This window comes from Hemiscyllium ocellatum, unplaced genomic scaffold (genome assembly GCF_020745735.1).
Source record: "Hemiscyllium ocellatum isolate sHemOce1 unplaced genomic scaffold, sHemOce1.pat.X.cur. scaffold_3575_pat_ctg1, whole genome shotgun sequence".
Lineage (NCBI taxonomy): Eukaryota > Metazoa > Chordata > Chondrichthyes > Orectolobiformes > Hemiscylliidae > Hemiscyllium > Hemiscyllium ocellatum.
The window spans coordinates 31234-39951 of NW_026868480.1; the positions used below are offsets into that span (position 1 = coordinate 31234).

Genomic DNA, 8718 nt, shown 5'->3' on the forward strand with positions numbered 1-8718 from the left:
AGTGGGACCATGGAACCCTTTTCATGTGACTTAGCATGTGTGGTTATGCAGGAGCACAATCCGAAATGCAAGAAAATGCGCGGCTGCGCTGTCTGGTAGTGTGGCCGAGCGGTCTAAGGCGCTGGATCCAGGTTCCTGTTCTGTAAATGGCGAGTTCGAATCCCACCACTGCCATTTCAGCTGGTCAGCTCCACCCGCCGCAGCATCGTTAAAATGCTGCTTCGATCCCCGCTGCGTTGATGTTCCAGGGTATTTTGTGAAGTCTCTCTGCTGTCATGATGGTGCTCGCCACCCCTGCAGAAAATCGCAAACAGCTCAGCGCTTGGTTTACGTTCCAGGCAAGTTGAGTTTTTACTGGAACCGAATGGAGACTGTTATTTCATCGCTGTTGTGAAACAAAGTCCTGCGCTGAGTCGATTCATCGTTATTTGGCTTTCTGGCGAATGGGAAATTCTTTCCACTGAATATGTTATTGAATTTCTCCCATTTCCTTCATTTCCGTCTTGGAGACACCGGAAGGGAAAGGTAATCTAATCGAGACTGTGATTGGTGAAATTCACTTTTTTATGGCCCATACTTATTATATTCTTCTTTCTCTCTTTTCAGCATTGTCTGGGAAGTGGTGGTGCACTAAGGCTGCAGTATGTTTGAAAGAGTAGTTTGGAATTGCCCAGTTGTTAGTTGTGAGGTTACTTTATGCCTCATGCCCTCGGACTGTCTCACATTTAGCATTCATGCTTCGCTGTGTCTGAACATGCATTAGGTATGCCAGTTTTGTTTGTGTTCCGTGTTAAATGCTTTCTGTTTGCGATTCGCTCAATACATTACGAGTTAACAGGGTTCTGAGGTAACTTCCAGCAGCAAAAATCCTCAACTGAGGATCTGGGAAAACTTCACGAAGTATGGTCAGTCACAGCAAAAGTAAGGAAGTCGTTCGTTTCTGCAGTGTTTCACAATACTACCTTTCCCGTGAGCAGTCGAACAGTCTAAATGATTGTGCTACAGACTGCGAAGGCAAGCTCCGCTAAAAAGTAATCCTTTCAAACACAACGTTATTGGGGTACACCGCGTGGAAACAGATACTTTGGGGTATCTCATCCATGCTCACCACATATCCAAAGTTAAACAAGTCCCGTTCCCCAGCATTTGGCCTCAATCCCTCTGAACCCATCCTATCCAGAAACTGATCCGATTACCATTGCAATTTTCTGAGTGCAATAGCCTCCTCCACTTCCTCTGGTAGCTCATTCCATACACGCACAACCTTGTGTGTGGGAAATGTGCCTCAGTTCCTTTGTCAATTTCAGAGCACTCACCTTAAACCTATGCTCCCGAGTTTCCAACTCACCCTAGCTTGGGTAAAACACGTAAATACTCAGTTCAAAACCCTTCCATAAAATCATGTCGCAGCCGTTATGCTGCCGGGAAACTTGTCCCAGCCTATTCCACCTCACTCTACAGTCCAAACATTGACCACATCCTTGTCTATATTTTGTCACCAATTTCACGTTTGTTTTTTAAAAATTTTTCAAGATGTCAATTACCCTGGACAACAACGCGCTATTGGAAAAAGAAAGGTGAAACGTAGAATGGCTTCAACTTTCAGTGCTGGATGCCACAGAGCCGCGGCGCGGCCGGCACAGGCTTGTTTCTGTAGTGTAGTGGTCATCACATTCGCCTAACACGCGAAAGGTCCCCAGTTCGAAACTGGGCAGAAACTGCTTTGTTCTTCAATTGCAGCCTTTTACACGGACAAGAACGGAGCTTTCTTGCTTGCTTTCCCATCTGCAAACCTGCCTTCGAAATCGCTCGAACAAATCTGCTCTCTTTGTGAAATGTAATGCAATTCCATTAAATTCGTTTGCAAAGCATTGTAAAGGTTTTCTCCAAGCTGGGTCTGATCATATGCCATTCTGTTTCAGAGTGTAGTTACCGCGTTCTGAATCTTCCACAAAAAGCAGTACCGCATTTGCATTCCTTGCGCAGGCGGGCCGGTTCAAAGACAGGGAAGAAGCTGATGAGCTGATGTCACAGTACGCCACGGATTCCTCAACTGGTCTGTCTGACAAATGTACCCCAAAGTCGTCTCTGCAAGGCCTCATTTGGAAGCTGCCTGTCGTTATTCAACGTGCGAGAATTGGCAGCAGAGGTGCTGAATCATGGTTTGGATCAGTTCGCACGTTATAGTGACTCATTCAATCAGCAACAGCAATGAAAGAAATTACACTCTCAGAGGAACCTCTGGACTTGTGATTTCATAGCGTCGCTAGTATTAAGGTGAGCCCCGAGATCTAAGCCATGTTGGAACTGTAACGGAGGAATTGACAGAGAGGCTACAGAATGACATCGCAACCTTTTGGTTTTCTTTAAATCACTGACGAGCAGGAAAATGTAAACGGGAGGGCGAGTGGGAAAGTGAGGCAGTTGCAGCTCTGGTGAAACTCCTTCTTTGTGAGTCACTCAGCAACAAGAGACGTGAAGGTGACTCATGCGGGAGAGCTCTTCACATTGAGAACAAAAAGCACTCAAGGGCAGTTAGCACCTCTTCCGCAGTGGGGGTGGGGTGAGTAGGACCTTCTGTTACCATGTTCAGAAACTGCCTTTTAAATTGACGTGAGCAGAAACTGCATTTCTAATAAGCATCATGGAGTTTAGCAAAATTTATTGAGTCGCTTCTTGTCGATTCCCACACAGGTTTCCTATTCAGTTGGTATCGATGTGGCTCATGTCCAGGTGTGAACATCCCTGCAGCCAATTGCACGGTTAAGGTAAAAGGCAAGGAAAGTGGCATCTCGAACTGGCCCCGAGGTCAGAGCATCCTCCCAATGTGATCTGTCGTTCTCGGGTTGTAATGCTACCTCCGGTTTTAGGGTGGAGAACATTCTTTGGAACTCTTATTCTGCAAAACAGACACAGTGACTGAAACGATGCTGCACGGTATAATGTGGAACACGGCCTGCTCAGCTTTGTGCATTTTCTCTGTAGTCCGGTGTGTTTTGTGTTCCGTGTAAATGTGGAAGTTGTCCTGTTTCCAGCAATGGGTGAAATCATTCAGCAAAGCAAGAATCGAAATTGAAGTAATGTCAAGCAGCTCATGGTGATTTGACCAAATCATAACCGAACATATATTCTCATGCAGTCAAAGATACATTTCTGGTTGAAAAGAGTCTGAGAAGATAGACTCAGCTTACCATTGATTTTTGCCTGGATTGATGGGATTTCATTATCTGCTGCGAAATTGTCATTGTAGCTGGGCACATCCCAGCAGCTGTGCGAGTCGGAGTGGGACCATGGAACCCTTTTCATGTGACTTAGCATGTGTGGTTATGCAGGAGCACAATCCGAAATGCAAGAAAATGCGCGGCTGCGCGTCTGGTAGTGTGGCCGAGCGGTCTAAGGCGCTGGATCCAGGTTCCTGTTCTGTAAATGGCGAGTTCGAATCCCACCACTGCCATTTCAGCTGGTCAGCTCCACCGCCGCAGCATCGTTAAAATGCTGCTTCGATCCCCGCTGCGTTGATGTTCCAGGGTATTTTGTGAAGTCTCTCTGCTGTCATGATGGTGCTCGCCACCCCTGCAGAAAATCGCAAACAGCTCAGCGCTTGGTTTACGTTCCAGGCAAGTTGAGTTTTTACTGGAACCGAATGGAGACTGTTATTTCATCGCTGTTGTGAAACAAAGTCCTGCGCTGAGTCGATTCATCGTTATTTGGCTTTCTGGCGAATGGGAAATTCTTTCCACTGAATATGTTATTGAATTTCTCCCATTTCCTTCATTTCCGTCTTGGAGACACCGGAAGGGAAAGGTAATCTAATCGAGACTGTGATTGGTGAAATTCACTTTTTTATGGCCCATACTTATTATATTCCTTCTTTCTCTCTTTTCAGCATTGTCTGGGAAGTGGTGGTGCACTAAGGCTGCAGTATGTTTGAAAGAGTAGTTTGGAATTGCCCAGTTGTTAGTTGTGAGGTTACTTTATGCCTCATGCCCTCGGACTGTCTCACATTTAGCATTCATGCTTCGCTGTGTCTGAACATGCATTAGGTATGCCAGTTTTGTTTGTGTTCCGTGTTAAATGCTTTCTGTTTGCGATTCGCTCAATACATTACGAGTTAACAGGGGTTCTGAGGTAACTTCCAGCAGCAAAAATCCTCAACTGAGGATCTGGGAAAACTTCACGAAGTATGGTCAGTCACAGCAAAAGTAAGGAAGTCGTTCGTTTCTGCAGTGTTTCACAATACTACCTTTCCCGTGAGCAGTCGAACAGTCTAAATGATTGTGCTACAGACTGCGAAGGCAAGCTCCGCTAAAAAGTAATCCTTTCAAACACAACGTTATTGGGGTACACCGCGTGGAAACAGATACTTTGGGTATCTCATCCATGCTCACCACATATCCAAAGTTAAACAAGTCCCGTTCCCCAGCATTTGGCCTCAATCCCTCTGAACCCATCCTATCCAGAAACTGATCCGATTACCATTGCAATTTTCTGAGTGCAATAGCCTCCTCCACTTCCTCTGGTAGCTCATTCCATACACGCACAACCTTGTGTGTGGAAATGTGCCTCAGTTCCTTTGTCAATTTCAGAGCACTCACCTTAAACCTATGCTCCCGAGTTTCCAACTCACCCTAGCTTGGGTAAAACACGTAAATACTCAGTTCAAAACCCTTCCATAAAATCATGTCGCAGCCGTTATGCTGCCGGAAACTTGTCCCAGCCTATTCCACCTCACTCTACAGTCCAAACATTGACCACATCCTTGTCTATATTTTGTCACCAATTTCACGTTTGTTTTTTAAAAATTTTTCAAGATGTCAATTACCCTGGACAACAACGCGCTATTGGAAAAAGAAAGGTGAAACGTAGAATGGCTTCAACTTTCAGTGCTGGATGCCACAGAGCCGCGGCGCGGCCGGCACAGGCTTGTTTCTGTAGTGTAGTGGTCATCACATTCGCCTAACACGCGAAAGGTCCCCAGTTCGAAACTGGGCAGAAACTGCTTTGTTCTTCAATTGCAGCCTTTTACACGGACAAGAACGGAGCTTTCTTGCTTGCTTTCCCATCTGCAAACCTGCCTTCGAAATCGCTCGAACAAATCTGCTCTCTTTGTGAAATGTAATGCAATTCCATTAAATTCGTTTGCAAAGCATTGTAAAGGTTTTCTCCAAGCTGGGTCTGATCATATGCCATTCTGTTTCAGAGTGTAGTTACCGCGTTCTGAATCTTCCACAAAAAGCAATACCGCATTTGCATTCCTTGCGCAGGCGGGCCGGTTCAAAGACAGGGAAGAAGCTGATGAGCTGGTGTCACAGTACGCCACGGATTCCTCAACTGGTCTGTCTGACAAATGTACCCCAAAGTCGTCTCTGCAAGGCCTCATTTGGAAGCTGCCTGTCGTTATTCAACGTGCGAGAATTGGCAGCAGAGGTGCTGAATCATGGTTTGGATCAGTTCGCACGTTATAGTGACTCATTCAATCAGCAACAGCAATGAAAGAAATTACACTCTCAGAGGAACCTCTGGACTTGTGATTTCATAGCGTCGCTAGTATTAAGGTGAGCCCCGAGATCTAAGCCATGTTGGAACTGTAACGGAGGAATTGACAGAGAGGCTACAGAATGACATCGCAACCTTTTGGTTTTCTTTAAATCACTGACGAGCAGGAAAATGTAAACGGGAGGGCGAGTGGGAAAGTGAGGCAGTTGCAGCTCTGGTGAAACTCCTTCTTTGTGAGTCACTCAGCAACAAGAGACGTGAAGGTGACTCATGCGGGAGAGCTCTTCACATTGAGAACAAAAAGCACTCAAGGGCAGTTAGCACCTCTTCCGCAGTGGGGGTGGGGTGAGTAGGAACTTCTGTTACCATGTTCAGAAACTGCCTTTTAAATTGACGTGAGCAGAAACTGCATTTCTAATAAGCATCATGGAGTTTAGCAAAATTTATTGAGTCGCTTCTTGTCGATTCCCACACAGGTTTCCTATTCAGTTGGTATCGATGTGGCTCATGTCCAGGTGTGAACATCCCTGCAGCCAATTGCACGGTTAAGGTAAAAGGCAAGGAAAGTGGCATCTCGAACTGGCCCCGAGGTCAGAGCATCCTCCCAATGTGATCTGTCGTTCTCGGGTTGTAATGCTACCTCCGGTTTTAGGGTGGAGAACATTCTTTGGAACTCTTATTCTGCAAAACAGACACAGTGACTGAAACGATGCTGCACGGTATAATGTGGAACACGGCCTGCTCAGCTTTGTGCATTTTCTCTGTAGTCCGGTGTGTTTTGTGTTCCGTGTAAATGTGGAAGTTGTCCTGTTTCCAGCAATGGGTGAAATCATTCAGCAAAGCAAGAATCGAAATTGAAGTAATGTCAAGCAGCTCATGGTGATTTGACCAAATCATAACCGAACATATATTCTCATGCAGTCAAAGATACATTTCTGGTTGAAAAGAGTCTGAGAAGATAGACTCAGCTTACCATTGATTTTTGCCTGGATTGATGGGATTTCATTATCTGCTGCGAAATTGTCATTGTAGCTGGGCACATCCCAGCAGCTGTGCGAGTCGGAGTGGGACCATGGAACCCTTTTCATGTGACTTAGCATGTGTGGTTATGCAGGAGCACAATCCGAAATGCAAGAAAATGCGCGGCGGCGCTGTCTGGTAGTGTGGCCGAGCGGTCTAAGGCGCTGGATCCAGGTTCCTGTTCTGTAAATGGCGAGTTCGAATCCCACCACTGCCATTTCAGCTGGTCAGCTCCACCGCCGCAGCATCGTTAAAATGCTGCTTCGATCCCCGCTGCGTTGATGTTCCCGGGTATTTTGTGAAGTCTCTCTGCTGTCATGATGGTGCTCGCCACCCCTGCAGAAAATCGCAAACAGCTCAGCGCTTGGTTTACGTTCCAGGCAAGTTGAGTTTTTACTGGAACCGAATGGAGACTGTTATTTCATCGCTGTTGTGAAACAAAGTCCTGCGCTGAGTCGATTCATCGTTATTTGGCTTTCTGGCGAATGGGAAATTCTTTCCACTGAATATGTTATTGAATTTCTCCCATTTCCTTCATTTCCGTCTTGGAGACACCGGAAGGGAAAGGTAATCTAATCGAGACTGTGATTGGTGAAATTCACTTTTTTATGGCCCATACTTATTATATTCTTTCTTTCTCTCTTTTCAGCATTGTCTGGGAAGTGGTGGTGCACTAAGGCTGCAGTATGTTTGAAAGAGTAGTTTGGAATTGCCCAGTTGTTAGTTGTGAGGTTACTTTATGCCTCATGCCCTCGGACTGTCTCACATTTAGCATTCATGCTTCGCTGTGTCTGAACATGCATTAGGTATGCCAGTTTTGTTTGTGTTCCGTGTTAAATGCTTTCTGTTTGCGATTCGCTCAATACATTACGAGTTAACAGGGTTCTGAGGTAACTTCCAGCAGCAAAAATCCTCAACTGAGGATCTGGGAAAACTTCACGAAGTATGGTCAGTCACAGCAAAAGTAAGGAAGTCGTTCGTTTCTGCAGTGTTTCACAATACTACCTTTCCCGTGAGCAGTCGAACAGTCTAAATGATTGTGCTACAGACTGCGACGGCAAGCTCCGCTAAAAAGTAATCCTTTCAAACACAACGTTATTGGGGTACACCGCGTGGAAACAGATACTTTGGTGTATCTCATCCATGCTCACCACATATCCAAAGTTAAACAAGTCCCGTTCCCCAGCATTTGGCCTCAATCCCTCTGAACCCATCCTATCCAGAAACTGATCCGATTACCATTGCAATTTTCTGAGTGCAATAGCCTCCTCCACTTCCTCTGGTAGCTCATTCCATACACGCACAACCTTGTGTGTGGGAAATGTGCCTCAGTTCCTTTGTCAATTTCAGAGCACTCACCTTAAACCTATGCTCCCGAGTTTCCAACTCACCCTAGCTTGGGTAAAACACGTAAATACTCAGTTCAAAACCCTTCCATAAAATCATGTCGCAGCCGTTATGCTGCCGGGAAACTTGTCCCAGCCTATTCCACCTCACTCTACAGTCCAAACATTGACCACATCCTTGTCTATATTTTGTCACCAATTTCACGTTTGTTTTTTTAAAATTTTTCAAGATGTCAATTACCCTGGACAACAACGCGCTATTGGAAAAAGAAAGGTGAAACGTAGAATGGCTTCAACTTTCAGTGCTGGATGCCACAGAGCCGCGGCGCGGCCGGCACAGGCTTGTTTCTGTAGTGTAGTGGTCATCACATTCGCCTAACACGCGAAAGGTCCCCAGTTCGAAACTGGGCAGAAACTGCTTTGTTCTTCAATTGCAGCCTTTTACACGGACAAGAACGGAGCTTTCTTGCTTGCTTTCCCATCTGCAAACCTGCCTTCGAAATCGCTCGAACAAATCTGCTCTCTTTGTGAAATGTAATGCAATTCCATTAAATTCGTTTGCAAAGCATTGTAAAGGTTTTCTCCAAGCTGGGTCTGATCATATGCCATTCTGTTTCAGAGTGTAGTTACCGCGTTCTGAATCTTCCACAAAAAGCAGTACCGCATTTGCATTCCTTGCGCAGGCGGGCCGGTTCAAAGACAGCGAAGAAGCTGATGAGCTGGTGTCACAGTACACCACGGATTCCTCAACTGGTCTGTCTGACAAATGTACCCCAAAGTCGTCTCTGCAAGGCCTCATTTGGAAGCTGCCTGTCGTTATTCAACGTGCGAGAATTGGCAGCAGAGGTGCTGAATC

The 8718-nt window shown here is 45.9% G+C and overlaps 3 non-coding genes across 3 annotated transcripts; all 3 read left to right on the forward strand.

The window, feature by feature from the left end:
- The first annotated feature begins 1647 nt into the window (after positions 1–1647).
- On the forward strand, positions 1648–1720 carry trnav-aac (transfer RNA valine (anticodon AAC)). Its single transcript has one exon. It is a non-coding gene; the product is annotated as a tRNA-Val (tRNA).
- Positions 1721–4925: 3205 nt separating this feature from the next.
- On the forward strand, positions 4926–4998 carry trnav-aac (transfer RNA valine (anticodon AAC)). The gene has a single exon. It is a non-coding gene; the product is annotated as a tRNA-Val (tRNA).
- A 3208-nt stretch (positions 4999–8206) lies between these two features.
- Positions 8207–8279, forward strand: trnav-aac (transfer RNA valine (anticodon AAC)). Its single transcript has one exon. It is a non-coding gene; the product is annotated as a tRNA-Val (tRNA).
- Positions 8280–8718: the final 439 nt, after the last annotated feature.